At 43.4% G+C, this 26212-nt stretch overlaps 1 protein-coding gene across 24 annotated transcripts in view; it reads left to right on the top strand.

The window, feature by feature from the left end:
- Positions 1-26212, top strand: part of mical3 (microtubule associated monooxygenase, calponin and LIM domain containing 3) — a 147017-nt gene that overhangs the window by 30463 nt on the left and 90342 nt on the right. Inside the window, exon 1 of one of the 24 annotated variants that reach the window (XM_031898573.1) lies at positions 11607-11779. The exons of the other annotated variants lie outside the window; for them this stretch is intronic. The gene's annotated coding sequence lies outside the window, so the exon portion shown is untranslated. Of the gene's footprint in view, positions 1-11606; positions 11780-26212 lie in introns of those variants that run through there. 24 annotated transcript variants of the gene reach the window in all.

A 26212-nucleotide genomic window follows, 5' to 3' on the forward strand; every position in this document is an offset into this window, starting at 1 on the left:
ATGTTATAAAGATGCATTCCTTTTATATGAGATTATTAGTTAATCATCACAGTGTGTTCTTTCCCCATTGCTCCTGTTGTAACACGCTCTGTCTCACACCGAGTATGAAAACCATCTTCTCACGGAGGGACTAATAATGTCACCCAAACATAATAACACTTTGCATAATGAACTTTCCATAGACATTTGTTGCATAACTCTGGGAAAGCAGCATCGCCCCTTGCTGTTCATTGCACTGCTGGTCCTGACTGCAACACTCCTGTTATAACAATTGCCTTCCATGTTCTGCGGCCATCACAGGGGTGTTCAAGGCATTGGGAGAAACTGGAGTTACTGCAGTGAAGGGGAATGAAAGTCACTGTTTTCAATAGTTTACATTTCTAAATAGCTTTAAAATGAAGTACATGTATGGGATCCCTTATCCGGAAACCTGTCATCCAGAACGTTCCGAATTACAGAAAGGCCATCCCCCATAGACTCAATTTTAATCAAATAATTCACATTTTTAAAAATGGTTTCCTTTTTCTCTGTAATAATAAAACAGTACCTGTACTTGATCCCAACTAAGATATAATTACCCCTTATTGGGGCAGAACAGCCCTATTGGGTTTATTTAATGGTTAAATGATTCCCTTTTCTCTATAATAATAAAACAGTACCTGTACTTGATCCCAACTAAGATATAATTACCCCTTATTGGGGCAGAACAGCCCTATTGGGTTTATTTAATGGTTAAATGATTCCCTTTTCTCTGTAATAATAAAACAGTACCTGTACTTGATCCCAACTAAGATATAATTACCCCTTATTGGGGGCAGAACAGCCCTATTGGGTTTATTTAAAGGAACAGTAACATCAAAAAATGAAAGTGTATAAAAGTAACTAAAATATAATGTGCTGCTGCCCTGCACTGGTAAAAGTTGTGTGTTTACTTCAGAAAGTCTACTATAATTTATATAAATAAGCTGCTATGTAGCCATGGAGGCAGCCATTCAAAGGAGAAAAGGCACAGGCACATAGCAGATAACAGATAAAACACTATTGTATTCTACAGAACTTATCTGTTATCTGCTATGTAACCTGTGCCTTTTCCCCTTTGAATGGCTGCCTCCATGGCTACATAGCAGCTTATTTATATAAATTATAGTAGACTTTCTGAAGTAAACACACAACTTTTACCAGTGCAGGGCAGCAGCACATTATATTTTAGTTACTTTTATACACTTTCATTTTTTGATGTTACTGTTCCTTTAATGGTTAAATGATTCCCTTTTCTCTGTAATAATAAAACAGTACCTGTACTTGATCCCAACTAAGATATAATTACCCCTTATTGGGGGCAGAACAGCCCTATTGGGTTTATTTAATGGTTAAATGATTCCCTTTTCTCTGTAATAATAAAACAGTACCTGTACTTGATCCCAACTAAGATATAATTACCCCTTATTGGGGGCAGAACAGCCCTATTGGGTTTATTTAATGTAATAATAAAACAGTACCTGTCCAGTATACCCCAGGTCCTGAGCATTCTGGCTAACAGGTCCCATAAATGAATTTAGATAGATAGATAGCACAGATGTTTATTAAATAAATGTCTCCTGTCTCAAAGCACAGCATTAATTTTTAAACTTTCTTTAAACCTCAACATTGTTGTGAGAGTCAATGGATTTTACAGGTTATCGACTGACAGATCTGATTTTCTGACCATCTGTCAAAGCCGGGGCCTCATACACACAGAAGCTTTCCTCCCATATGTCCTAAATCAGCCAAACATGGCAGCAATCATCAGTGTCATTTATTTCTATAATTTACATTGAATTTACAATAATCTTACAACAAACAGGGCTCTGGGATAAGCAAGGGTTACAGGCCGAAATCATTACGGCCTTTTCAGTTTACAGATAGAATGTGGGAATAGGACAGACAATTGTTGTGCTTAATATTGTATTCATCTGTACAATCAGTAGAGGGGAGGGAGTGTGTTAAATATCCATAGCATTTCGGAGGCAGAAGTGAAATGTTAAGCCTCTTTGCTTGCAATCTAATTTTAGTGCTTAGGGCATGGAGAGATAATGACTTGGGCCAGAGCTCCTAACATAGAAACATAGTAAGTTAGGTTGAGAAAAGACTTACGATCATCACATTCAACCATAATGCCTATATATAACCTGCCTAACTGCTAGTTGATCCAGAGGCAAAAACCCCATCTGAAGCCTCTCTAATTTGCCTCATTTCCCTGGATCAACTTGTACTAAGAGCTATCTCTCCTACCCCTGTATTCCCTCACTTGTACTGAGAGCTATCCCCCCTACCCCTGTATTCCCTCACTTGTACTGAGAGCTATCTCCCCTACCCCTGTATTCCCTCACTTGTACTGAGAGCTATCCCCCCTACCCCTGTATTCCCTCACTTGTACTGAGAGCTATCCCCCCTACCCCTGTATTCCCTCACTTGTACTGAGAGCTATCTCCCCTACCCCTGTATTCCCTCACTTGTACTGAGAGCTATCTCCCATAACCCTGTATTCCCTCACTTGTACTGAGAGCTATCCCCCCTACCCCTGTATTCCCTCACTTGTACTGAGAGCTATCCCCCATACCCCTGTATTCCCTCACTTGTACTGAGAGCTATCCCCCCTACCCCTGTATTCCCTCACTTGTACTGAGAGCTATCCCCCCTACCCCTGTATTCCCTCACTTGTACTGAGAGCTATCTCCCATACCCCTGTATTCCCTCACTTGTACTGAGAGCTATCTCCCATAACCCTGTATTCCCTCACTTGTACTGAGAGCTATCCCCCCTACCCCTGTATTCCCTCACTTGTACTGAGAGCTATCCCCCCTACCCCTGTATTCCCTCACTTGTACTGAGAGCTATCCCCCCTACCCCTGTATTCCCTCACTTGTACTGAGAGCTATCCCCCTACCCTGTATTCCCTCACTTGTACTGAGAGCTATCTCCCATACCCCTGTATTCCCTCACTTGTACTGAGAGCTATCCCCCCTACCCCTGTATTCCCTCACTTGTACTGAGAGCTATCCCCCCTACCCCTGTATTCCCTCACTTGTACTGAGAGCTATCCCCCCTACCCCTGTATTCCCTCACTTGTACTGAGAGCTATCCCCCCTACCCCTGTATTCCCTCACTTGTACTGAGAGCTATCCCCCTACCCCTGTATTCCCTCACTTGTACTGAGAGCTATCCCCCCTACCCCTGTATTCCCTCACTTGTACTGAGAGCTATCTCCCCTACCCCTGTATTCCCTCACTTGTACTGAGAGCTATCCCCCCTACCCCTGTATTCCCTCACTTGTACTGAGAGCTATCCCCCCCAGTGTAAACAGACCCAACCGGGCCAGTCTTTCCCTATAACTGAGACTTTCCATACCCTTTATCAGCTTAGTTGGCCTTTTCTGGACCCTCTCTAATTCAAACTAATTGTCTGCTCCTAATGCTAGTTACTTCAATGGCAGCTGACTGTCAACCTGTGGATTCTGGCAAATGCCAGAGGGGCTGCTGTAAGATGCCACAGAAAGTCACTATTTATTGGACTGGGGGGGGGGGGGGGGCTGTTTGTGCCTCTGGGTACTGGGAATGCCAGGGGGGCTGTAAGGTGCCACAGACAGTCACTATTTAGTAGGCAGTGGGGGCTGTTTTGGCCTCTGGGTACTGGGAATGCCTGGGGGGCTGTAAGGTGCCACAGACAGTCACTATTTAGTAGGCAGTGGGGGCTGTTTTGGCCTCTGGGTACTGGGAATGCCAGCACTTGAATGTGTGTATGGGGCAGATATGAGCAATGGCAGGAATTACTTGGGCATAAGGAATAGATCGTATGTTGGGTATAACACTAGGCCTTAGAGAGAACGTCACCCCCCCCCTTTTTAATTGTTGACATGTAATTGCCCCCCACCACCATGTGACACATTCTTGCCATGTGTACAATTCTCACTGATTTCCTAATTGTGCTTTTGTGCCACAGCCACTGAAAATAGTTGGTTTTTCAGCGTGTGATTTATTGTATCTGTGCCATTTTCCATATTTTCTCAGTCCCCCAAGGTCATGCCGGACAAAACTAAACACGGGAAAAACAAAATAAATGTCTGCGTTTGTGATTGGAAGATAATTTTATCAGCCGGAGGAATAGGACATTTTGTTTGTATAGGAGAAATGCCCTAGCTTTTTCGTGTCCGATTGTGTTTACACACTGGCTGTGCCAGACGCTCTCATCTCCCCGTTATGTTGAACTAGTTATTTGCTCCGGGCTGGAGACAGTCACACCCTGTGGAGGAGCTCGGGGGCCCTGGGAGTGTTTGTTACGTGGCTTCTCTGGGCACAGGCGAGTGGGATTAAACACCCTCATATTCTTTATCCTGATCTGCAGTATCGCAACAGGTGCACTCTGAGTATCACTCATGTATTATAAGGGATACTGTACCCCCTACTGTAAATGATAAGGATATTAGCAGTCACTGAGGGGTTCTGTGCCCCCCATATAAAGGCACAAGGCTGCAGGCTGAGTTATACAGGGAACTCTGAGTATCACTCATGTATTATAAGGGATAATGTACCCCCTACTGTAAATGATAAGGATATTAGCAGTCACTGAGGGGTTCTGTGCCCATATAAAGGCACAAGGCTGCAGGCTGAGTTATACAGGGAACCCTGAGTATCACTCATGTATTATAAGGGATACTGTACCCCCTACTGTAAATGATAAGGATATTAGCAGTCACTGAGGGGTTCTGTGCCCCCCATATAAAGGCACAAGGCTGCAGGCTGAGTTATACAGGGAACTCTGAGTATCACTCATGTATTATAAGGGATAATGTATCCCTACTGTAAATGATAAGGATATTAGCAGTCACTGAGGGGTTCTGTGCCCCCCATATAAAGGCACAAGGCTGCAGGCTGAGTTATACAGGGAACTCTGAGTATCACTCATGTATTATAAGGGATAATGTACCCCCTACTGTAAATGATAAGGATATTAGCAGTCACTGAGGGGTTCTGTGGCCATATAAAGGCACAAGGTTGCCCTGTATTAATTCTATAGATACTGGGGCTCATTTTGGAGCATCATCATTCTTTAGTAATATTGCCTTTCTGTCTAATGTTTTACTGCCCCTGCTTATGCTTAGTGACATATAGGTGTGACTGGCTGTCACTTTTTTTAGCATTACAATATTCATTTTTCCCTTCTGTGCCGGCCCTTTAATTCATTTGATTTATTTTCTAGTTTAGAACTCTGCAGTGGGAAGGGCTAAGATGGGCCAAAATGGGTTCTGTTGACGTCTGCGGCCCTAATGTGCTAATTGACTCCTTTTCAAGTGTAGTTCATATTAACCCCTTGCTGACAGCAGCACTGAGCTGCTGATTCTATATCCTCAATTCTGTGCCAGAAGAGCAGAGCGGGATCATGCCCCCCCCCGGAGTTTGCACAGTCCCAGGGAAGCAGATGGTGGATCACCTTGGCAAGTCGCACAGTGATGTTTTCACGGTTATATAAGGGGGTTTGCATACGTTGGCAATTTTGTTCTGGCAGTTGGACTTTCTGTGTCATTTCCTGTTTTTCCCCTTTTTAACATATTTTTGGAACTAGAGGGCCATTTGGTGTGAATAGATGTGCAGCGCGTAACGGGTTTGGCCGACTGGGCACCTTGCAGATGTGACTGGGGTGTGTGCACCGCATTGCTAACTCTTGTTATGACTTGGCTAGAGGTAAATGTATCATTACTTGCCCCTTGGCCTGTTTCCCCATAGCTTTTATGAAGGTGTTACTCAGCTGGCAGTTTCAGTCTTGCTCAAGGGGGCAGTGAATGGAGCAAAAACAATGGAGAACTATACCCCTAGAGCAAAAAGTCCCCTGAACGATCATTGCCTAGGCCCCCCTCACCTCTCCCTTATCGCATATTGTTTAGGGCGAAGACACGGGACGATTAGTCGCCGGTATAATTGCTTATAATCTGTACACAGTGATATTAAAACCTGATAGCAGCATAGGGATTCCCCTGTACTAAGCACAATTCAGCAGGAACAGCCCCCTAAGTTTGCTCATAGCCTGTACAGAGAGATACCATAAAACTATGGCACGTAGGGATTCCCCTGTACTAAGCACAATTCAGCAGGAACAGCCCCCTAAGTTTGCTCATAGCCTGTACAGAGAGATCCCATAAAACTATGGCACATAGGGATTCCCCTGTACTAAGCACAATTCAGCAGGAACAGCCCCCTAAGTTTGCTCATAGCCTGTACAAAGAGATACCATAAAACTATGGCAGCATAGGGATTCCCCTGTACTAAGCACAATTCAGCATGAACAGCCCCCTAAGTTTGCTCATAGCCTGTACAGAGAGATACCATAAAACTATGGCACATAGGGATTCCCCTGTACTAAGCACAATTCAGCAGGAACAGCCCCCTAAGTTTGCTCATAGCCTGTACAGAGAGATACCATAAAACTATGGCAGCATAGGGATTCCCCTGTACTAAGCACAATTCAGCATGAACAGCCCCCTAAGTTTGCTCATAGCCTGTACAGAGAGATACCATAAAACTATGGCAGCATAGGGATTCCCCTGTACTAAGCACAATTCAGCAGGAACAGCCCCCTAAGTTTGCTCATAGCCTGTACAGAGAGATACCATAAAACTATGGCACATAGGGATTCCCCTGTACTAAGCACAATTCAGTAGGAACAGCCCCCTAAGTTTGCTCATAGCCTGTACAGAGAGATACCATAAAACTATGGCAGCATAGGGATTCCCTTGTACTAAGCACAATTCAGCAGGAACAGCCCCCTAAGTTTGCTCATAGCCTGTACAGAGAGATACCATAAAACTATGGCACATAGGGATTCCCCAGTACTAAGCACAATTCAGCAGGAACAGCCCCCTAAGTTTGCTCATAGCCTGTACAGAGAGATACCATAAAACCATGGCACATAGGGATTCCCCTGTACTAAGAACATTTCAGCAGGAACAGCCCCCTGTGTTTGCTTTCTATAAAGCATTGGAGTATGGGTTGTATGAAGCCAAGTTGAGCAGGGAAATCTTAGTGTTTAGTGCTATATTTTAATGTTGTGCTAAGGTGATTTATAGGGAGTTTGCTTTGCACTTTCAAGGCCTTAGTCATGTTTGAATCAGCACCTTCTCTGCCCGTTAAAGATCTCCAGCACTTTTGTTCCGCTGCATAGCAGCTTTAAATTGCATTGCTGAGTCAAAATAACAGAAAAATCCTACCGTCGCAATCCCATCACAGAACCCAATATGGGGAGCTCCTTTGGCAGCTGTAACGACCTATATCATTACTACTATAGAGATGCGCAAACTTTAAGCCGGTGCAGTCAGTTTATAATATAAAATATTGCATTTCTAGCCATATTCATTTGTTGGGTTTAGTTCTCCTTTATGTCTAGATTAGTGGTTTACATGATGAGATTTAATCTTTTTCTCCCATCCTGATTATTAAAGGGGCGGTTCCCCTTTTTGTATGTTATACAACGGCCAGTTCTAAACAACTTTTCAATTGGTCTTCATTATTTATTTCTCATACTTTTTGAATGACTTGCCTTCTTCTTCTAACTCTTTCCATCTATCAAATGGGGGTCACTGACCCCGGCAGCCCAAAACCATTGCTCCAGTTTTATTATCGTTGCTTTTTATAACCTATTTTTCTATTCAGTCCCCTCTCCTGTTCATAAACCAGTCTCTCATTCAAACCACATCCTGGTTACTAAGGTCATTTGGACCCTAGCAACCTGAAAGCTGCTGAAAAGTGAAGTGAAATAACTAAATAACTACGAATAATAAAAAAAGAAGACCAATTGCAAATTTTATTCTCTACATTGTACAGCCCCTTTGAGTTTAACCCCTTAAGCCATGGGTTGGTTTGGGGGTGCCCGGGACCCAGCCACGAGGTACTGGGAGGGGTATTTAAGTAATTGGCACGGGATCTTTGCTGTAAAATATCATCTTACCGTTAATTGTAACTCAAACAAGGCTGTTAAAAACAGAGAAGTTGGAAATGAAATATAAACAGCGTTTTACAGTGTGTTTGACTTCTCACAACGCTCTGCGAGGTTTATAGGCGCAAATGCACCCTGACCACCCACTGTTTCTAAACGCTCTCAGTTCCTTTTAAAATAAGCCCTCGCAGCCCATTGGGGCTCTGTAGCCTAAACTGCGGTAAAAGCACGGGAGGAGGAAACCTCACTGCATATTTTGGGTTGTGCTTTATGGCGTTTGTTTCCCAGAACTCTCTAATGCTGGCGGGGAACTGGAACTATTCTGATCTTGGGGTTTTGAGGGCTTGAATTATATCCCCTTTCACTTCTTGACCTCTCTGTGTTCTTTTAAATTCTCTGCTTGATGATTTTTTACAACCCCTAAGCTTCGCAGCAGCAGCCCATTGAGCATGTGCAATGCCACTGACACACACACAAGATGGCCTAACAAGATCTAAGATGGGGTACTCCTGTGGAACTTAGACAGCCTGGACAGGGGCTGCTGAACTTCTGGCCTCATGATCTGTGTATAAAATATAGTAATTTTAGCAACAGTACAGGTATGGGATCCCATATCTGGAAACCCATTATCCAGAAAGTTCTGAATTACAGAAAGGCCGTCTCCTATAGACTCCATTATTAGCAAATCTAATCTTTAAAAATGATTTCCTTTTTCTCTGTAATAATAAAACAGTACCGGTACTTGATCCCAACTAAGATATAATTACCCCTTATTGGGGGCAGAACAGCCCTATTGGGTTTATTTAATGGTTAAATGATTCCCTTTTCTCTGTAATAATAAAACAGTACCTGTACTTGATCCCAACTAAGATATAATTACCCCTTATTGGGGCAGAACAGTCCTATTGGGTTTATTTAATGGTTAAATGATTCCCTTTTCTCTGTAATAATAAAACAGTACCGGTACTTGATCCCAACTAAGATATAATTACCCCTTATTGGGGGCAGAACAGCCCTATTGGGTTTATTTAATGGTTAAATGATTCCCTTTTCTCTGTAATAATAAAACAGTACCTGTACTTGATCCCAACTAAGATATAATTACCCCTTATTGGGGGCAGAACAGCCCTATTGGGTTTATTTAATGGTTAAATGATTCCCTTTTCTCTGTAATAATAAAACAGTACCTGTACTTGATCCCAACTAAGATATAATTACCCCTTATTGGGGGCAGAACAGCCCTATTGGGTTTATTTAATGGTTAAATGATTCCCTTTTCTCTGTAATAATAAAACAGTACCTGTACTTGATCCCAACTAAGATATAATTACCCCTTATTGGGGGCAGAACAGCCCTATTGGGTTTATTTCATGGTTAAATGATTCCCTTTTCTCTGTAATAATAAAACAGTACCTGTACTTGATCCCAACTAAGATATAATTACCCCCCCCCCCCCCTTTTTTTAATGCTCTCCCTATACATGCCTTCTTCTATCCGTGGGATCTGTGTGTGCCCAGCTTTACCCAGGGATTAGATAGACCCTGTGTGTGCCCCCCCTTGGTTTTGGTAGCTGTGCCTTAAGCTTTAATTGTGCCTAATTCTGTGTGGTTTTAGAGTCCTGTAATTCACAGGTGAGCGGCACTTTACTTTCCCGCAGTTCCCCTGTCTCTAGTTAGTAGCCAGGAGTGGGTGTATGTGCCCAGGCTTGTCACCCAGCTGGCTGGCATAGACTTCCCGCTATTCTTCTCTCCTTTTCTCCTTGTTCCTTTGTTATAATTCCAGTGCGGTGACACGTACCTTGTCCTAATATGGAGACAATGGGCCATTAGCAGCAAGATTTAACATCGCAGCACCCATTAACCTTTTCGTTGCCACGCTAACGAGTGTCTTATTTGTTCAGAGAGATACCATAAAACTGTGGCAGCATAGGGATTCCCCTGTACTAAGCACAATTCAGCAGGAACAGCCCCCTAAGTTTGCTCATAGCCTGTACAGAGAGATACCATAAAACTATGGCACATAGGGATTCCCCTGTACTAAGCACAATTCAGCAGGAACAGCCCCCTAAGTTTGCTCATAGCCTGTACAGAGAGATACCATAAAACTATGGCACATAGGGATTCCCCAGTACTAAGCACAATTCAGCAGGAACAGCCCCCTAAGTTTGCTCATAGCCTGTACAGAGAGATACCCTAAAACTATGGCAGCATAGGGATTCCCCTGTACTAAGCACAATTCAGCAGGAACAGCCCCCTAAGTTTGCCCATAGCCTGTACAGAGAGATACCATAAAACTATGGCACATAGGGATTCCCCTGTACTAAGCACAATTCAGCAGGAACAGCCCCCTAAGTTTGCTCATAGCCTGTACAGAGAGATACCATAAAACTATGGCACATAGGGATTCCCCTGTACTAAGCACAATTCAGCAGGAACAGCCCCCTAAGTTTGCTCATAGCCTGTACAGAGAGATACCATAAAACTATGGCACATAGGGATTCCCCTGTACTAAGCACAATTCAGCAGGAACAGCCCCCTAAGTTTGCTCATAGCCTGTACAGAGAGATACCATAAAACTATGGCACATAGGGATTCCCCTGTACTAAGCACAATTCAGGAGGAACAGTCCCCTAAGTTTTCTCATAGCCTGTATAGAGTGATATAACTTTGCCTCTTTTGACTAGAAATGATTAGTAATATTATTTTATATATTATACAGTACCAAACTCTTTTAATGCTTAATCTTTAACTTTTAAACTAGTCTGGACTGGTATTAATTGTATAAGATGACATGTCCCCTTGGTGGGGATTCTGGGTAATGGAGTGATGATTGACACCACTTCTTCTCCTGGACGCCCCGGGGGCCATATGTGCATTTCATTATTGCTCTTTTCTGAGCCAGAAACTCCCCCAGCTGATTGACTGAATTATATTGTATGTATATCTTTATTTATAAAGTGCTACTTATGTACGCAGCGCTGTACAGTAGAATACATTAATACAAACAGGGGGTTATTAAGATAATAATAGATAGCAATTAATACAGATAAATACAGTTAAGAGTCAAAGACACAAGAGAATGGGGGTCCCTGCCCTGTAGAGCTTACAATCTATATACTGTGCAAAAATTGCTGTGTGATTTGTTCCTAGGGTTGAAGTTGCTGTTAGCTCTGAATTCCTTATTAAAACTCTCACCCCCCTCCCTGTTCTTCCGAGATAGTTATTGAAATATTTTTAAACTATTTTTTCTGCCCTGCTGGTTCCGACTCCTGAAATATTGTAGCAGAAGTAAGCATTGCAATGACTTCTGCTACAATCCAGACCCTGCAGTGATCAGAATAGAAAGGGTCAGACAGTTGCAATAGCAATTACATTTAAAAATAACTTTTAAAACGTTATTTCCGGGTCTGTATGTTGAATCGCTGGGGTGCGACAGGTTTTCAGCCCCCTGAATAGGCCGTGAACAAAAGAGCCGCCCCTCCGGCCGCCCAGCTTTCTTTATTCCTGGACAGCTACAGTGTGACCCCTGGTTCCATTTAAATTCCATGTCATGACTGTCCTGTTTCTGCGGCCGTATCCGGTTACACTTGAAGAATTCCCTGTGTATCCTGCCACTGGGCTGGAATGTGCCGGAGACTTCACACTGCCCTATGTCCTTCTTCCCCCTCCTCCTATCTTCCATAGTGACCCATTGCTGCCGGCTGCCCCCTAATCCCCCCCAGTCGCAGAGGATCCTATTGTAAGGGGCGACTGGAACATGTCGAATCTGCTTAGAGAATATTTGCTCTCCTCCGAGAATGAGCTTTTTGGCACGGAAGGTAAAGATTTAGCATTTTTGGGTTTTTTCCCAGTTTGGGCACATTCTGAGGGGCATGCAGCCTGTGACTTATGCTTAGAGATTAGTGGTATAAGGGTGAAGACACACAGAGCTACTAGTAGCAGCTTCTTGTCATGGCTTCTAAAGTAGACAATGCTGATCATTTACTGATAACTGTCTCTACATGTGTTTTAGCAGAGGCAATTGTATGTATGTATAACTTTATACAGAAAGGTATTTTATGGTCTTTAGTACAGGTATAGGACCCATTATCCAGAATGCTCAGGACCAAGGGTATTCCGGATAAGGGATCTTTCCATAATTTGGATCTCCATACCTTAAGTCTACTAAAAAAATCAATAAAACATTAATTAATAAGGATTATTTATATCTTAGTTGGGATCAAGTACAGGTACTGTTTTATTATTACAGAGAAAAGGGAATCATTTAACCATTAAATAAACCCAATAGGGCTGTTCTGCCCCCAATAAGGGGTAATTATATCTTCGTTGGGATCAAGTACAGGTACTGTTTTATTATTACAGAGAAAAGGGAATCATTTAACCATTAAATAAACCCAATAGGGCTGTTCTGCCCCCAATAAGGGGTAATTATATCTTAGTTGGGATCAAGTACAGGTACTGTTTTATTATTACAGAGAAAAGGGAATCATTTAACCATTAAATAAACCCAATAGGGCTGTTCTGCCCCAATAAGGGGTAATTATATCTTAGTTGGGATCAAGTACAGGTACTGTTTTATTATTACAGAGAAAAGGGAATCATTTAACCATTAAATAAACCCAATAGGGCTGTTCTGCCCCAATAAGGGGTAATTATATCTTCGTTGGGATCAAGTACAGGTACTGTTTTATTATTACAGAGAAAAGGGAATCATTTAACCATGAAATAAACCCAATAGGGCTGTTCTGCCCCCAATAAGGGGTAATTATATCTTCGTTGGGATCAAGTACAGGTACTGTTTTATTATTACAGAGAAAAGGGAATCATTTAACCATGAAATAAACCCAATAGGACTGTTCTGCCCCCAATAAGGGGTAATTATATCTTCGTTGGGATCAAGTACAGGTACTGTTTTATTATTACAGAGAAAAGGGAATCATTTAACCATTAAATAAACCCAATAGGGCTGTTCTGCCCCCAATAAGGGGTAATTATATCTTAGTTGGGATCAAGTACAGGTACTGTTTTATTATTACAGAGAAAAGGGAATCATTTAACCATTAAATAAACCCAATAGGGCTGTTCTGCCCCCAATAAGGGGTAATTATATCTTAGTTGGGATCAAGTACAGGTACTGTTTTATTATTACAGAGAAAAGGGAATCATTTAACCATTAAATAAACCCAATAGGACTGTTCTGCCCCCAATAAGGGGTAATTATATCTTCGTTGGGATCAAGTACAGGTACTGTTTTATTATTACAGAGAAAAGGGAATCATTTAACCATTAAATAAACCCAATAGGGCTGTTCTGCCCCCAATAAGGGGTAATTATATCTTAGTTGGGATCAAGTACAGGTACTGTTTTATTATTACAGAGAAAAGGGAATCATTTAACCATTAAATAAACCCAATAGGGCTGTTCTGCCCCCAATAAGGGGTAATTATATCTTAGTTGGGATCAAGTACAGGTACTGTTTTATTATTACAGAGAAAAGGGAATCATTTAACCATGAAATAAACCCAATAGGGCTGTTCTGCCCCCAATAAGGGGTAATTATATCTTAGTTGGGATCAAGTACAGGTACTGTTTTATTATTACAGAGAAAAGGGAATCATTTAACCATTAAATAAACCCAATAGGGCTGTTCTGCCCCCAATAAGGGGTAATTATATCTTAGTTGGGATCAAGTACAGGTACTGTTTTAATATTACAGAGAAAAGGGAATCATTTAACCATTAAATAAACCCAATAGGACTGTTCTGCCCCCAATAAGGGGTAATTATATCTTAGTTGGGATCAAGTACAGGTACTGTTTTATTATTACAGAGAAAAGGGAATCATTTAACCATTAAATAAACCCAATAGGGCTGTTCTGCCCCAATAAGGGGTAATTATATCTTAGTTGGGATCAAGTACAGGTACTGTTTTATTATTACAGAGAAAAGGGAATCATTTAACCATGAAATAAACCCAATAGGGCTGTTCTGCCCCCAATAAGGGGTAATTATATCTTAGTTGGGATCAAGTACAGGTATTGTTTTATTATTACAGAGAAAAAGGAAATCAATTTTAAAAATCTGAATTATTTGATTAAAGTGGGGTCTATGGGAGACGGGCTTTCTGTAATTCGGAGCTTTCTGTATATTTGGGTTTCCGGATAAGGGATCCCATGCCTGTACATGTGAAAAAGTAGCTGCTACAAGTAGCCCCATGTGTCTTCACACATCTCAGGGTGAAGATGCACTAAGCTACTAGTAGCAGCTACTTTTGTACAGGCATGGGATCCCTTATCCGGCTACTTGTCGTGGCTACTAAAACAGACAATGCTGATCATTTACTGATAATTGTCTCTACGTGTGTTTTAGCAGAGGCAATTCTCCGTACTGTCTATGGCAAAGTATTTTCTGGGGTTTAGTACCTGTGAAAAAGTAGCTGCTACTAGTAGCTCAGTGCGTCTTCACTAACCGTCCTCCGAGTCAGTTTCCTCTATTTCTTTCTCAGAACTGGAATCTGTTATCTCTCGGCTGTTATGTCTGTCTAATTATTGTGTTATATCTATTTGGCAAAGGGACAGGGCTGAGTAAATAATCCTTGTGTCGGGCTAATGTCACTTGGCAGTAACATTATTTGCCTGGGTTTTAGTGTAAGACACGACAAACACTCAGTCCAAGTGATCTCCTGAAATGCAACCCGTATCTGCCTGGCTTCTGTCCCGGCTACATATCATACAGACCTCCTTTGGGGTGAATACACACTGGGCTACTAGTAGCAGCTACTTTTTCATGGCTAATGAACACCAGAAAATACCCCTGCTTGAATCTTGTTGCTAGGCTAGTTTGAACTCTACCAACCAAATAGTTGCTAAAATTCCAAACTGGAGCGTTGGTAAATGTAAAGTTAGGCTGCTGATTGGTTGCTCTTGGCAACTGCACTTCAGCACCTATGTTTGAAAATTTGCCCTTATATGTGTGTGGTTTTTAATTCATTTATTATCATGAATGATTATCCAAGTAGCACATTTTTCATAGTGGTAGGGATGGGTACTGCACAGCCTGTGTCTCATCCTATTCAAGTTAATGGGCAAGGTGCTGCTATGGGTTGCTGCCATAGTTACCAATCATCAAAACACTGTGCCATAGCCCTTAGTCTGCCATTACCTCTCTTGCCCAATGCAACCGGTCCAGCTGGCTAAATTTGCTTCTGCCAGCCTTGTGCCATTGCCCAGAACCTTATAGTGTAGGCTAAAGGCAAAAGCTTTCTTTCACTGGTCTGTCGTATACTGTAGCAGTTTATAATAAGGATGAAGCTGGAAAATTCCCTATGGCTCTCGGCTGAATGCAGGACTTGGTTGAACCCAGAGAGTTCTGCTGAACTGGTTTCAGATTCGCGCAGCCATCCTGTTATTTCTTTGGGTGGGAACTACCGTGGCTATTTTATAGAGAATAATATTTACGTGACCCAGTTCCATGTATTAGAAACCCAGATAGAGTTGGTTTAAGTAAACTAATGGGGACATCCTCCACACCCTCTTAAGCAAACAAATACGTGCATTTACAACTACATTTTCTTGGCCCCCCCTCCCACATGGCCCCTCCCCCAATGGCCCCTCCCATCAGTTCAAAGGATACACAGACATAAAAAGTATCAGGGCCCATACACAGTGCCCCCCTAACGCTATGCTGGCTAGGTCCCCCCCCATACACAGTGCCCCCTTAAGACAGGGCCCCCAACTGCCCCTTATACACAGTGCCCCCAATTGCCTCCTTAAGACAGGGCCCCCATACACCGTGCCCCCAATTGCCCTCATACACAGTGCCCCCAATTGCCCTCATACACAGTGCCCCCAATTGCCATAAAGACAGGGACCCCCAAAGACGACTTCTTTGGCTTCGGCGGCATCTTCTCCATCGGCAGCGGCTCCGGCGACTTCGGACTTCTCCAAGAGACAGGCCCTTTTATAAAGTTGCGCCTTGTGCGTACTAATGTCATATTTACACACGAGGTGCAACCAATCGGATTAGCCGCTGACCACCAATGAAATTTCAAGATGGCCAATATTAAGGTTGACTGGGCCCATATTTGATTAAAGAGGGCCCCAGCTATCCAGAAAAGCATGGCTGGCCCCCCCCTTGAATGTAGAAATCCTCCGGACGCGGTCCCCCCTGTGCCCCCCTGATGGTGGCCCTGGATGTGGCTTGATACATGAATCTTCTTGCACCCAGAGGTCCTGCTTGCAGCACCCTCTCTTGGACCTCTGTATCTCTACACATACAGTAAAACAGCTTCACACTTTATTATTTGACAACAAAAACCAGTGGCCAAACTGTAGAGGATGCAGATCCCACGGTCGCAGGGGGGTGGGCCCAGGCCACGTAGTCTGCTTCCTCTGAAGCTACCGAAAATGTTTGGTCTGGCTATATGTTACGCCGCTGCACTTTAATATAAATGATGCCTTATTTTTTTTATAACTTATTTTTCTATTCATGCCCTTGCCTATTCATATTCCTGCCTCTCTTTTAAACCACTCCCTGGTTACTAAGGTAATTTGGACCCTAGCAACCAGATAGCTGCTGAAACTTCAAACTGGGTAGCTGCTGAAAAAAGTGATTGATAATTAAAAAAAACTAAAATGAATTAAAAAAAAAAAAAAAAAAACCAATTGCAAATTGAATATTACTCTCTACATCATAATTAAAGTTAACTAAAAAGTGAATAACCCCTTTACCCCCATCCCCCTCTGTTGCTATGAGGAATATAACCCTGTGTTTCAGGCTTCAGGCCAGGGATGCTGCCAGGCTCATTAGGTGGCATTTAGACATAGGCACGTGCCCGTTTGTACGTCCCTCCGCCCTTGTGTCATTGCCCTGTAAAGAAGATGCTGCAATCCGCGCCTGTGTTCTGTGTTTGTAAACAGTTGTGTCTTTGTCTCATCCCGGCCCCCTCCCTTACTGACCCTTCTGCGCCCTACTCCTTGCCCCTCCCTGGGTCCCAGGCTTGGCAGGGTGCTTACTGTGGGTGGTGAGCATGAGAGATCCGGCTTCTGCATTGCAGATGTGAGCCGTGTTCATTGCCTGATAAATGCGATTTGATCTCGAGGTTGGCCGGTGTGTGGAGTTTTCCGGATAAGTGGTCTTTCTGTAATTCAGATCTCCTACCTTAAGTCTGCTAAAAAAAATTATTTAAACAGAAATTAAACCCAATAGGATATTTTTGGCTCCAATAAGGATTAATTATTTCTTAGTTGGGATCAAGTACAGGTACTGTTTTATTATTACAGAGAAATGGGAATCATTTAACCATTAAATAAACCCAATAGGGCTGTTCTGCCCCCAATAAGGGGTAATTATATCTTCGTTGGGATCAAGTACAGGTACTGTTTTATTATTACAGAGAAAAGGGAATCATTTAACCATTAAATAAACCCAATAGGGCTGTTCTGCCCCCAATAAGGGGTAATTATATCTTCGTTGGGATCAAGTACAGGTACTGTTTTATTATTACAGAGAAAAGGGAATCATTTAACCATTAAATAAACCCAATAGGGCTGTTCTGCCCCAATAAGGGGTAATTATATCTTAGTTGGGATCAAGTACAGGTACTGTTTTATTATTACAGAGAAAAGGGAATCATTTAACCATGAAATAAACCCAATAGGGCTGTTCTGCCCCCAATAAGGGGTAATTATATCTTAGTTGGGATCAAGTACAGGTACTGTTTTATTATTACAGAGAAAAGGGAATCATTTAACCATGAAATAAACCCAATAGGGCTGTTCTGCCCCAATAAGGGGTAATTATATCTTCGTTGGGATCAAGTACAGGTACTGTTTTATTATTACAGAGAAAAAGGAAATCATTTTTAATAATGTGAATTATTTAATTAAAATGGAATCTATGGGAGATGGCCTGTAAATAATTCACCAATGAGAATGCTGATTCCCAGCACTGTGTCAGCCATCTTGCCGGTACCTTACATATAGAGATAATGATGGCATTTTTCCCGTCATTATATGGCACAGGAATCAGACATGGGGATAAAGGGACAGACTTGTTCAGTGCTGGGAAACTGTGCTTAACTCCAATTGCAGGAACAGAGAACACTGTGCTTATCCCTATCTCCGGCCCTGGGGGAGTTTACTGCCCCTTTAATGCTGACCTGGGCGACAGTCTGTTTATAGTCTAAATGGGGATACTCCGTGTCATTGTATTTTGATACTGGGTATCTGGTTCCTTCGCTTGTCAGGCCCAGGGCTGCCAAAGCCGGCGAAGTGTCGAGGGATAAGCGCTGGCAGATGTTCCAGTTTCATTGGCTGTTACTTGGGGCGTGTGGACTTGTTAACACTTTCCAGAACTACTGGGCCTCAGTATTGGGCTCCGAAGTATTTCTTTTTCTTAAGTGAGTATAAAAAAAATGGGTCAAAGAGCTGATTTTCTACAGTGTGGGACTTCGGATCTGGTATAGTCATTGCTGGATTAAAGGGCACATTGTTCCTGTGAAGACAACCATTTCCAGCCCCTAATGGGTTTTCACCTTCCACTCCCCCATAAAAAACGCCCCTCTGTCCACCCCGCGTGCTTTAAATAGGGCATGTGTGATGACGTTTTTTTGTGAAAATGAATAATAATGAATTATTTGTTAAAAACAAAAAGAAACGTCTTCTCCGAATGCAAATGTGTGCGTAACTTTGCCCCCAGTGGGAATATTTAGTGAATAAACCCCCTGTGTAGGCAAGGGGAGCCCAGCAGTGCCGCGGCACTGTTCCACCCATGAACGTAAATAGATTGTTTGTGATACAGAGATAATATAGTCCGTTTGGCAAGATAACTCTTTATGCAGCTAGGGATCTGCACAATGGGGCTGCTGTACACCAACTACACCAGCATTCTGTGAGGGCTACTAACTGTGGCTAGTTACTTCTCTGATCATTTCCATGGGGGGTATAATCGGTGCCAGAGCGGCACTCGAACCTGGCCCTATGACTTGCAATTTGCTTTAATGGAGACGGGCAGGTTTGAGCAGTATGGCAGCTCCCATTCTCACCATTTTTGCACTTTTCCCAGCAGTTGATAAATGACCCCTATTAGTATTGTGCACTCAAATAATATGAACCCAGCCCACCCGAAACTGTAGGTTACCCTGATTTTTATTACGGGACTCTCTACCTTAAGCAGTGTAAGCTGAGATGTTACTTTTATCACAGACTGTAGGGCCTAGGGTCAGACTTGGGGTGTCCGGGGGCCCAAATACCACCTGGGGGCCCTCCCCCCCAGGGTCCAACTGAGCCGCCACGACACCTGGAAAATACCCAGTGGGCCCCAGCCCTAGTGGGCTCCAGCGGCCCCGACCCTGTTGCCGCTTACCCTGGCCAGCGATGTCCTTCCCTGATGCGTTTCACATATGCACATTTAGGGGAGGACGTCGGGGGGGGTGGATGGGTGTAGGGATGCACGCCGGGGACCCCTACAGGGGATGCGTCAGCGGAGGCACCTTGGGGGGTGCGGGCCCCTGTGTGGTCACCCCGGATGGCTCTTAACCCCCTAGTCCGACCCTGCTCCCACCCCAGTCGTTGCATCAAACCCCCTTCCCCCCCACACGATGTGCTGGCACCAGAAGTGGAGGGAGCTGACCTGGGTTGGCTGGGCCCAGTGCGACCCTGTTTGGCCACAAACTGCAAGTCTGTAAACTGCTTGTTTCTGCACTCACTCGTGTGCCTTGCACCATTTGGAGTAAGTTGTTGCATCCTGGGTCAAGATTAATTCCGTTTATAGCTTAGGGTACATTTACCTTTAAAGCTCGATAAAGGGAAACTCTGGCCGTGAACTCTTTATAGCACCGGATTGCTATGATTACTGGTGTCAGATTAGCAGGCCTGGCACGTCACCAACGGGCTTATAAAAGTGCCCTAGTTATGAGCCATGCTGACCTGTTACTGGTAAGATAAACACTTTATCAGCTGGTAGGGCGGCCATAACACAATCTATTTTCCGTGCCGTGGTGTGTGAGACGTGATTGTGGGGTTTAATGGGATCATATTCCACTTCAGCCTGATTGTAGTACCTTCCCAAAGTCTGCTGGCTGGGGCCTCATTGGGGCAATAAAACTCCATGGAGCTAATGCATCGAGAGCGAGGGCTGTGAGTACTTGGAACTAACAAAGGCTGATATAAGCCTGATTATCCAGTAGGGTATCACTCTTGTCCATATCAACTTTCTTATGTATTATATTTCTTTTGTGCACATATAAAGCAGGCATTCTGATTTAAGGTCATTGTCGCTGTGAGAGGTTTTAAAAGGGGTTCTTTACTAATATAAATTTATTGAAAAAACTATCTGGTTATATCGGAATTTTGCTTATTAGAACTATTGTGCTTTTATTAGGCAACATTTTTATTTTTGGGTTTATGTCCTCTTTAACCGTCTTTAACCCTTTTAACTGCCAAGCACGTACGCCATACGTGCTTGCAGAGAAAGGCTTTATCTGCCAAGCATGTACACGTATGTTCTTGGGCAGATAGAGGGTTCCCTCTCTATAGAGGTGGCACGTGCAATGACAGCCCCCTGGGCAATGAGCAAGGGGGACTGTCATGTTGGTTCTGCAATGCGGTCGTTGCAGGACCGACCTCCAAGCAGTAGCTGTTTGTTCAGCAGCTCTCCAGCTTGGAATTTCAGCACCTCTCTGGTTTCTAGGGTCTTGTTTACCTTAGCAACGAGGCAGTGGTTGGAATGAGGGATTGGATTATGAATAGAAGGGGGCCTCAATAGAATGATGAGGAGTAAAATGTAACGACAACAATAAAACTGTAACTAACAGCAAGAATTGAATAGAAAGATCAAGAATAAAAAGTAACAATAAAGGTGGCCATACATGGGCCAATTGTAGCTGCCGATATCGATCTCTTAGACCGTTTTGGCAGCTTTTCAGCCCGTGTAGGGGCACTAACGAGGGGTCTGCCCGACCGACATCTGGCCTGAAATCGGGCAGATATCGATTGGGCAGGTTAAAAGACTTAAAGGTCCCCATACACGATAAGATTTGCTCGCTTGGCGGATCTTCACCCTATATCCCCCACCTACGGTTGTGCGATATCGGGGAGTGTGTAGGCTAATTCGATCGTTTGGCCCTGGGGCCAAACAATCGAATTATATTGGCGGCAATGGGGCAGTCGGTTCGGGGACCGCATCAACGAGCCGATGAGGTCCCTGATCCGACTGAATCTTTTAACCTGTCCGATCTATATCTGCCCGATTTCAGGCCAGATATCAGTCAGGCAGGCCCCTCGTTAGTGCCCCTACACGGGCCGATAAGCTGCTGAGTCGGTCCAAGGGACCCATATCGGCAGCTACAATCTGGGGACCTTTTGTCGGATCGGGGACCGCATCGGCTCGTTGATGCGGTCCCCGAACCGACTGCACCCGTTGCTCCCATTATAATTCGATCATTTGGCCCCAGGGCCAAACAATCGAATTAGCCACCTATGGGTGGGCGATATCTGGAGAAGATCCGCTTGCTTGGCAACCTCGCCAAGCGAGCGGATCTTAACGTGTATGGCCACCCTAAGGGTGAAGTCACATTGAGCTAGTAGCAGCTACTTGTCGTGGCTACTAAAATAGACAATGCTGATCATTTACTGATAATTGTCTCTACGTGTGTTTTAGCAGAGGCAATTCTCACTATTGTCTATGGCAGGGGATTTTCTGCAGTTTAGTAGCTGCTACTAAGTATCTCCATGTGTCTTCACCCTAAAACTGAAGCCTCACAGAGCAATAGGTTTTTTAGATGCTGCGGTCACTGACCCCCCATTTGAAAGCTGGAAAGAGGTAGAAAAGAGACAAATAATTCAAAAACTATAAAAAAAAATAAATAATATAATAGAAAAATGAAAGGGGTGTGTTGGGAATTTTAACTTACACGAGTTAATGCTCAGTGTATAAAGCTCAGGCCCTGCGAGCAGCTATTTGTGGCACTCACGTGTGATATTTTGCATGCAGCAGTGTACAATAAACACTCTCTCACAAAGGAACCCTCTGTCTGCCCGACTGCAATCACAATGAAATGCGCCTTATGTGTCGCCTTTTACTTCTTCTTATAAATCCGAATGCAAAGGAACGAGTTTGTGATCTTATGACTTACAGTCAGGGTTCAGTCATATGATTATTATGGTTAGGTTTGGGTAAGGGAAGAGAAGTTTAGTCCTTTTTGAGCCCAAGTCCCCCTTTACAGGTCCATTTAATAAGCGCTCCCTCAGCACATTCAGCCGCTTGGGAATTCTTTGTTCAGTGTCTCATAATGCTCAAAAAATGTGTAATGCTTAATACAATTAACTACAGGTATGGGACCCGTTATCCAGAAAGTTCCAAATTACAGAAAGGCCATCTCCCATAGACTCCATTATAAGCGAATAATTTGAATTTTTCAAAATGATTTCCTTTTTCTCTGTGATAATAAAACAGTACCTGTACTTGATCCCAACTAAGATATAATTACCCCTTATTGGGGCAGAACAGCCCTATTGGGTTTATTTAATGGTTAAATGATTCCCTTGTCTCTGTAATAATAAAACAGTACCTGTACTTGATCCCAACTAAGATATAATTACCCCTTATTGGGGCAGAACAGCCCTATTGGGTTTATTTAATGGTTAAATGATTCCCTTTTCTCTGTAATAATAAAACAGTACCTGTACTTGATCCCAACTAAGATATAATTACCCCTTATTGGGGCAGAACAGCCCTATTGGGTTTATTTCATGGTTAAATGATTCCCTTTTCTCTGTAATAATAAAACAGTACCTGTACTTGATCCCAACTAAGATATAATTACCCCTTATTGGGGGCAGAACAGCCCTATTGGGTTTATTTCATGGTTAAATGATTCCCTTTTCTCTGTAATAATAAAACAGTACCTGTACTTGATCCCAACTAAGATATAATTACCCCTTATTGGGGGCAGAACAGCCCTATTGGGTTTATTTCATGGTTAAATGATTCCCTTTTCTCTGTAATAATAAAACAGTACCTGTACTTGATCCCAACTAAGATATAATTACCCCTTATTGGGGGCAGAACAGCCCTATTGGGTTTATTTCATGGTTAAATTATTCCCTTTTCTCTGTAATAATAAAACAGTACCTGTACTTGATCCCAACTAAGATATAATTACCCCTTATTGGGGCAGAACAGCCCTATTGGGTTTATTTCATGGTTAAATGATTCCCTTTTCTCTGTAATAATAAAACAGTACCTGTACTTGATCCCAACTAAGATATAATTACCCCTTATTGGGGGCAGAACAGCCCTATTGGGTTTATTTCATGGTTAAATTATTCCCTTTTCTCTGTAATAATAAAACAGTACCTGTACTTGATCCCAACTAAGATATAATTACCCCTTATTGGGGCAGAACAGCCCTATTGGGTTTATTTCATGGTTAAATGATTCCCTTTTCTCTGTAATAATAAAACAGTACCTGTACTTGATCCCAACTAAGATATAATTACCCCTTATTGGGGCAGAACAGCCCTATTGGGTTTATTTAATGGTTAAATGATTCCCTTTTCTCTGTAATAATAAAACAGTACCTGTACTTGATCCCAACTAAGATATAATTACCCCTTATTGGGGGCAGAACAGCCCTATTGGGTTTATTTAATGGTTAAATGATTCCCTTTTCTCTGTAATAATAAAACAGTACCTGTACTTGATCCCAACTAAGATATAATTACCCCTTATTGGGGCAGAACAGCCCTATTGGGTTTATTTCATGTTTAAATGATTTTTAGCAGACTTAAGGCACGGAGATCAAAATTACAGAAAGATCCCTTATCCGGAAAACCCCAGGTCCTAAACATTCTGGATAACAGGTCCCATACCTGTAAAGGAAATTATGAGATTCTAACTAGCTTGGAGGTATTGGTTTAAAATGCCCTATTCTTAGAATCTTTTCAATTGGTCTTTTTTAGAAAAAAAAAAATTACCTTCCTCTTCTGCCTTTTCCAAGCTTTCATATGAGACCAGGGTCAAACAGACCACACCAACAGCACAAGTAAATACATAGCCGAGAATGGAATACCAAACTGTCAAACATAAAAGATTGCTAAATACTATCTAGCCAGACAGTCCTATCCCAAGCACAGTGTTTATGGATCCAAAAGATAGAATAGATTTAGTGCTGTTACCTTGAAACACCGACTTTCCTTCTATACTCGGTGAGCTTCACCTTGTTTCACCCCGGCAGGATTAACATCATAGGGAAACCAACTGTATTTTTAGACTTAGGGTGAAGACACACTGGGCTACTAGTAGCAGCTACTTTTTAATGGCCAGAAAATCCCCTGCCATAGACAATACTGAGAATTGCCTCTGCTAAAACACATGTAGGGACAATTATCAGTAAATGATCATCATTGTCTATTTAAGTAGCCACAACAAGTAGCTGCTACTAGTAGCTCTGTGTGTCTTCACCCTTAAGGTCCCCATACACGGGCAGATCCGCTCGCTTGGCAATGTCTCCAAGCAAATGTATCTTCTCCCGATATCCCCACCTACGAGTGGGCGATATCTGGAGAATCCAGGATAATTCGATCGTTTGGCCCAAATTATAACGACGGGCATAGGAAAAGTTGGTCCGGGGACCGCATCAACGAGCCGATGTGGTCCCTGATCCGACTAGATTTTCTAACCTGCCCGAGGGGTGTGTTGGCACTGAACACCTTAGATTTACATCATTAAACAGCTTCCCATTACCCGGGAGGCGGCCGTTCCCCTGGTTATGTCTGTCTCGAGACCTGCCGCTTCCTCTCTGACGCTCTAATATTAGTACACAGACGTCCTGCTGGTGCCGTTTACATGTCTCGCAAACCTGCTCAGCAGTAGGTGTGTGTTTGTGTATCCTGGGTGGGGTAGCTGGGATATCAGATGGGGGATTTGGCTGATGGTGGGGGTTACTGTATATCACACAGGGAAGTTTCTTATGGCACTGCATATAATCAAGTACATGCAAAGGGACTGGGGCAGGGACTGATGGGAATGTGATAGGGACCTTAGATTGTAAGCTCACTGGGGCAGGGACTGATGGGAATGTGATAGGGACCTTAGATTGTAAGCTCACTGGGGCAGGGACTGATGGGAATGTGATAGGGACCTTAGATTGTAAGCTCACTGGGGCAGGGACTGATGGGAATGTGATAGGGACCTTAGATTGTAAGCTCACTGGGGCAGGGACTGATGGGAATGTGATAGGGACCTTAGATTGTAAGCTCACTGGGGCAGGGACTGATGGGAATGTGATAGGGACCTTAGATTGTAAGCTCACTGGGGCAGGGACTGATGGGAATGTGATAGGGACCTTAGATTGTAAGCTCACTGGGGCAGGGACTGATGGGAATGTGATAGGGACCTTAGATTGTAAGCTCACTGGGGCAGGGACTGATGGGAATGTGATAGGGACCTTAGATTGTAAGCTCACTGGGGCAGGGGCTGATGGGAATGTGATAGGGACCTTAGATTGTAAGCTCCACTGGGGCAGGGACTGATGGGAATGTGATAGGGACCTTAGATTGTAAGCTCACTGGGGCAGGGGCTGATGGGAATGTGATAGGGACCTTAGACTGTAAGCTCACTGGGGCAGGGACTGATGGGAATGTGATAGGGACCTTAGATTGTAAGCTCACTGGGGCAGGGAATGATGGGAATGTGATAGGGACCTTAGATTGTAAGCTCACTGGGGCAGGGACTGATGGGAATGTGATAGGGACCTTAGATTGTAAGCTCACTGGGGCAGGGACTGATGGGAATGTGATAGGGACCTTAGATTGTAAACTCACTGGGGCAGGGACTGATGGGAATGTGATAGGCACCTTAGACTGTAAGCTCACTGGGGCAGGGGCTGATGGGAATGTGATAGGGACCTTAGATTGTAAGCTCACTGGGGCAGGGACAGATGGGAATGTGATAGGGACCTTAGATTGTAAGCTCACTGGGGCAGGGGCTGATGGGAATGTGATAGGGACCTTAGATTGTAAGCTCACTGGGGCAGGGACTGATGGGAATGTGATAGGGACCTTAGGTTGTAAGCTCCACTGGGGCAGGGACTGATGGGAATGTGATAGGGACCTTAGACTGTAAGCTCACTGGGGCAGGGACTGATGGGAATGTGATAGGGACCTTAGATTGTAAGCTCACTGGGGCAGGGACTGATGGGAATGTGATAGGGACCTTAGATTGTAAGCTCACTGGGGCAGGGACTGATGG

The sequence above is a fragment of the Xenopus tropicalis genome, chromosome 3, assembly GCF_000004195.4.
Source record: "Xenopus tropicalis strain Nigerian chromosome 3, UCB_Xtro_10.0, whole genome shotgun sequence".
Taxonomy (NCBI): domain Eukaryota; kingdom Metazoa; phylum Chordata; class Amphibia; order Anura; family Pipidae; genus Xenopus; species Xenopus tropicalis.